We start from the raw sequence: 6,503 nt of genomic DNA, 5'->3' as shown, positions 1-6,503 counted from the left end.
GTATACATTGTAAGTCGCACATATGTAAGTCGCTTTGGATAAAAGCGCCTGCTAAATGACTAAATGTAAATGTTAATGTGATGGCTCGACGGGAGTGTTCCTCTCTGCATCCCGAGCCAGCACATAGATCTGCAAGGTCTGCATCCTGGACCCTGCCCTCACCGTCCGCTCCCTGATCCACTGCAAGTAGCTCTATAGATAAGACAGCGTGAAAAAAAAAATAATAATAATAGCGAAGATCACATTACAGTGCCTGACACACACACACACAGCCATGGCAAGACATACGTTCGACTCTGTGCCTCCTTTGCCTCGTACAGGGACTTGAAGGACAGTTGGGAATGTGTCCCAAACCCCACCAGCATGCCGTCCAGGCCCCTCACAGACTTGGAGCCCTCAGCCATCCTACGCCTGGCGATGGCTGCCACCATCGGTGGGAACAGCCTGGCGTAGGAGGTGAGGGCATCCTTGTGCTCCATGAGGGGCGTCTTGGAGGGGTCACTCTCTCGTGGGACGCGATGACCCTAACCGCGTATCCCACGTCGTTCCCCAGCAGCCACCGGAACGCCTGACCCCGGTACTGGCCGAGTTGCAGCTCGCTATCGGCCAGTACCTCCTGGGGAGTTGTCTGTCCTCCCCTTTCGCTCAGCCGAGTCCTCGCCTCCTCGCACACTCTGGCAGGCAACTTCACCTTCCCTGCAGACGATGGCCCCGGCTGATGGTAGTTCAGGGCCAAGGCTGGTTTTCAGTGGATTAGCTCACCAGTTATAGACAAAACTCCATAAAAGTAGGTTGTAGCTAAGAGCACCAACACCATGTGTTTGATACCCAGGGAGTACACATCCTGTCAGGGGAAAATTATATATCTGCACGACACTGCAAGGTGCTTTGGATAAAAGTGTCTGATAATTGTAAATATTTCCTAAATAATGAAAACATTTAAAAAGAATTCCCTTAATACTACACAAAAAATAAAGCTCCTCTTTAACTTAACACTTAAACTCACTTTACTGGGTTTGAATGTCGGTTTATACTGTATGTTAAATCTGATGTAGTGTGATGTCATTTCCTCCTGTAGTCTCTGCCTCCCCCAGTGAGACTGAAATGGAGGCAGACAGTCAGGTGATTCTCCACAGCCTCCTGCACACACCCGACAACTGTAGCAGATCAGTGGTAGATAAAGGAGTTAGTCTGAGCTGGGTGGATGAGGGAGGGAAAGACCTGCAGAACAATAACAATCTCCAGATCAGAACCAGGTGATTCTCCCAACGCAAATCACACTAAAAGAAGTATCAATCAGGAAAATCTAATAAAGATACAAACCTTATCAGCACACAATGAAACTTGTACAATCCTAAAACTGGGCCTTATTAACATTCGGTCCTTAACATCAAAAGGTGCACTTATAAATGAGCTGATAACGGACAACAACATTCAAATACTTTTCCTAACTGAAACCTGGCTAAAACCAGATGAATTCCTAGCCTTAAATGAGTCCACCCCTCCAAGTCATGTTAACTGTCACATCCCCCGCAGCACAGGGCGTGGAGGTGGAGTAGCTACAATTTCCCTCGCTAACCTATGTATTTCCCCAAGACCTAAATTTAAATTTGCATCATTTGAAGTCCTCGTACTTCATCTTATGCATCCAAACTCAAAAGCCACTCAGCCGGTCACTCTTGTGACACTATATAGACCACCAGGCCCCTACACTGAATTTTTATCTGAATTTTCCGACTTCCTATCCGCCCTAGTTGTAAACTCTGATAAAATCCTCATAGTGGGAGATTTTAATATCCACATGGATAATGAAAATAATAGCCTTACAATTGCATTCCAATCACTAATAGACTCTATCGGGTTCTCCCAACATGTAAACACACCAACTCACCACCATTAGATTAGATTAGATTAGATTCAACTTTATTGTCATTGCACAGAGTACAGGTACTGAGGCAACGAAATGCAGTTAGCATCTAACCAGAAGTGCAAAGTAGAAGAGTGCAGAGTATGTGCAAATGGTAATATAAATATAGATAAATATGGTATATACAGTATGACATAAGATATAAGTGGTATGAGCAGTAAGAACATGAGCAGCAATAAAGGTGATTAGTGCAGATGTGATATAGATATATGTAAAGTGCAGGTGAAGTACAGGTGAAGGTGGCAGTAGAGGTTATAAAGTTATAAATGAGGTAGGAGACATGATAAGATATAAGTACGATGAATATGGATGACAACAATTTAACATAAATAGATATATACAATGAACAATTTAGTGCAAATGTTCAGTGGCTGGAGGTAGGTGTGTGGCAGTCAAGCCAGGGTAGAGAGGGGAATACAGGAAGGAGTGTGAGGGGGTAGCCAGGGGGAACTATCACCGTGGTGCAGAGTTCAACAGGGTGACAGCCGCAGGGAAGAAGCTGTTCCTGAGCCTGCTGGTCCGGGAACGGAGGGCCCTGTAGCGCCTCCCTGAGGGGAGGAGGGCAAACAGTCTGTGGTTGGGATGGGAGCTGTCCTTCTCGATGCTGCGCGCCTTCCGCAGACATCTCTTGCGCTGGACAGCATCGATGGTGGGGAGTGGGGAGCCAGTGATGCGTTGGGCAGTTTTCACTACCCTCTGGAGTGTTTTGCGGTCCGCAACAGAGCAGCTGCCAAACCAGACTGAGATGCAGTTGGTGAGGATGCTCTCAATGGTGCAGCGGTAGAAGTTCACCAGAATCTGAGGAGACAGATGGGCCTTCTTCAATCTCCTCAGGAAGAAGAGACGCTGGTGAGCCTTCTTAACTATGGTTGAGGTGTTGAGGGTCCAAGAGAGGTCCTCGGAGATGTGGACACCCAGGAATTTAAAGCTGGCGACACGCTCCACCTCCGTCCCGTTGATACAGATCGGGGTGTGTGCGCCACCTTTGGTCCTCCTGAAGTCCACAATGAGCTCCTTGGTCTTCTTGGTGTTGAGTGCCAGGTTGTTATTGGCACACCACTCTGCCAGGTGCTGAACCTCCTCCCTGTAGGCCGACTCATCGTTGTTGCTGATGAGGCCAATCACCGTTGTGTCGTCTGCAAACTTTACAATGGTATTAGAACCATGTACAGCTGTGCAGTCGTGGGTGAAGAGGGAGTAGAGGAGAGGGCTCAGCACGCAGCCCTGTGGGACACCAGTGTTCAGGATGAGGGTTGAGGAGGTGTTGTTGTCTAACCTGACAGACTGGGGTCTGTTGGTTAGGAAGTCCAGGATCCAGTTTCTGAGGGAGGTGTTGATGCCTAGATCACTGAGTTTAGTGATCAGTTTGGAGGGGATTATGGTGTTAAATGCAGAGCTGAAGTCTATGAACAACAGTCTTGCATATGTGTTACTGTTGTCCAGATGGGAAAGGGCGGAGTGTAGTGCCGTGGAGATGGCATCCTCCGTGCTCCTGTTCTGGCGGTAGGCGAATTGGAGGGGGTCCAGTGTGGGTGGTAGGCATGTTTTAAGATGAGCCAGGACCAGCCTCTGGAAGCACTTCATTTACATTTACATTTAGTCATTTAGCAGACGCTTTTGTCCAAAGCGACGTACAAGGGAGAGAATATTCAAGCTACGAGCAATAGAACCTGGTGTAACAATAAATAAATACTACTTTACATTAGAAATATAACAAAATGAAATAAAAAGAAAGAAAGAGTGCAGAAGTGTAACTGCTGTAATTGCAAGTTACGCACTAGTCGAAGTGCCAGTTAGGACGGGAAGTGCTCTCTGAAGAGTTGGGTCTTCAAAAGCTTCTTAAAGGTAGAGAGGGACGCCCCTGCTCTGGTAGTGCTGGGCAGCTCATTCCACCAACGTGGAACTACAACAAACTTCATGATGGTTGAAGTGAGTGCAACTGGGCGAAAGTCATTAAGGCTCGCTGCTTTGGAGTGTTTTGGCACCGGCACGATGGAGGTGGTCTTGAAGCACGTGGGGACAGCTGCTTGGGCCAGTGACAGGTTGAATAAGTCAGTCAAGACCTCAGTCAGCTGCCCAGCACAGGCCCTGAGCACCCGTCCAGGGATGCCATCAGGGCCAGCAGCCTTTCGTGCATTAGTCCTGCTCAGTGCAGCACACACGTCAGTGGAGGAGAGTGTGAGGGGCTGGTTGTCTGTAGTGAGTGCAGCCTTGATGGCCGCCTGCTGGTTGTCCCTATCAAATCGTGCATAAAAGCTGTTAAGCTCATCAGGGAGTGATGCTTCGCCGGTTTGGGGGGAGGTGTTGGTGGGTTTATAGTCCGTTATGGCCTGGATGCCTTGCCACATGCGTCGGGGGTCAGAGTTGTTATTGAAGTGCTCTTCAATCTTGAGTTTGTAGCTGTGCTTGGCCTTTTTGATGCCCCTCTTCAGGTCGGCCCTGGATGAACTGTAGGCCTGGGTGTCACCTGATCTGAAAGCAATATCGCCTTCAGCAAAAGGCGGACCTCCCTGTTCATCCATGGCTTCTGATTAGGGAAAGTGGTGATTTGTTTGAGGGTGGTGACACTGTTGATGTTGGTGTTGATAAAGTCCAGTACAGATGAGGCATAGACGTTGATGTCCGTGTGGGAGTCCAGTGTGGCCTGGGTGGCAAACACACTCCAGTCTGTGTGTCCAAACCGGTGCTGTAGTGCAGAGTCTGCTCCCTCTGGCCACACTTTAACTGTCCTCACTGTGGGTTTCACACGTTTGATGAGTGGTGTGTATTTCGGGAGAAGAAACAAAGAGAGGTGGTCAGACTGACCTAGGTGGGGGAGGGGGACAGCTTTGTAAGCATCAGCCATGTTAGTATAGACATGGTCCAAAGTCTTGTCTCCTCTCGTGGGACAGGAGACATGCTGGTGAAATTTGGGGAGTACAGCCTTCAGGTTGGAGTGATTAAAGTCACCCGCAACAATAAAGGCTGCCTCCGGATGTAAAGTTTGTTGCTTGCTAATGGCAGCATGCAATTCCTTCATTGCCAGCTTAGCGTTAGCATCCGGGGGGATATAAGCTGCAGTCACAGCAGTTGATGTAAACTCTCTAGGCAGATAGAACGGTCATAATCACACCATTGACCTTGTATTAACACATGGCCTAGAAATTGACCGCCCTCTAGTTCTACCTCAAAATACTGCCCTTTCAGATCACCACCTAATTACATTCAACATGAAATTAGATCTCCGTTCAACAACGGAATTAACCTACTTCTACAGCCGCTGTCTATCCGACAGGACTACAGCAGAATTCATATCAAAACTACCAGTCGCTCTTGCCACAGCTCCTACCACTGGCAAAGTAAATGACGTACGCACACCCCCACCCCATATCGACCCACTAACGGATGGCGTCATACATGCGCTCCACTCAACCCTTGACGCTGTTGCGCCACTAAAAAAGAGAATAAGAAAACTGAAAAGACTGGCCCCATGGTACACTGATCAGACTCGTGCACTTAAACAAACCACACGAAAACTAGAAAAAAAATGGTACTCCACCAAACTTGAGGTATTCCACCTGGCATGGAAGGATAGTCTTCTAAGCTATAAACGAGTACTTTCTGAGGCAAAATCGACTTACTATTCTTCATTGATTGACAATAATAAAAACAACCCAAAGTTCCTATTTAACACCATTTCTAGGCTAACAAAAAAACACAATACAATCGAACATTCTGTTCCCATAAGCTTTAGTGGTAATGATTTCATGACCTTTTTCAATAACAAAATTCTAACAATAAGAGAACAAATTCATAGTCTCCTCCTTACACCTCTTCCAAAATGCCCTATGGCTATGGCAACACCCCCTAAACCTGGTGCTCTCCTTGAATCCTTCGCACCCATTGACCTCCCTGAACTAAACTCCCTGATCCTCTCATCTAAATCATCGACGTGCCTACTAGACCCTATCCCCACAAAACTTCTTAAACATGCACTATCATTATTAAGTGAGACATTACTTAATGTAATGAATAATTCACTAATTTCCGGATACGTCCCCAAATCATTTAAAATAGCAGCGATCAAACCATCTCTCAAAAAACCTAACCTTGATCTTGATAATCTAGCTAACTATAGACCCATATCTAACCTCCCCTTCTTGTCAAAAATACTTGAAAAAATAGTAGCTAAGCAACTTACTTCCTTTCTACACCAAAACAAAATCGAAGAAACCCTCCAATCTGGCTTTAGAGCCCACCACAGCACTGAAACGGCCTTAGTCAAAGTCCTGAATGACCTACTAATCGCATCCGATCATGGGTGCACCTCAATACTAGTTCTCCTAGACCTTAGTGCCGCCTTCGACACCATAGATCACCATATCCTATTACAGAGACTTGAACATCATGTTGGCATCAAAGGCTGTGCCTTATCCTGGTTTAGATCTTACCTCTCTGATCGCCATCAATTCGTTCACGTCCACGAGAAGTCATCCAATCACACTAGAGTAAGCTACGGTGTTCCCCAAGGCTCTGTCCTCGGACCACTGCTCTTTTCCCTTTACATGCTACCCTTAGGTGCTGTCATAAGGAACCA

This window comes from Clupea harengus, unplaced genomic scaffold (assembly GCF_900700415.2).
Source record: "Clupea harengus unplaced genomic scaffold, Ch_v2.0.2, whole genome shotgun sequence".
In the NCBI taxonomy this organism is placed as follows: Eukaryota; Metazoa; Chordata; class Actinopteri; order Clupeiformes; family Clupeidae; genus Clupea; species Clupea harengus.
Note: the sequence above shows the minus strand (reverse complement) of the source record.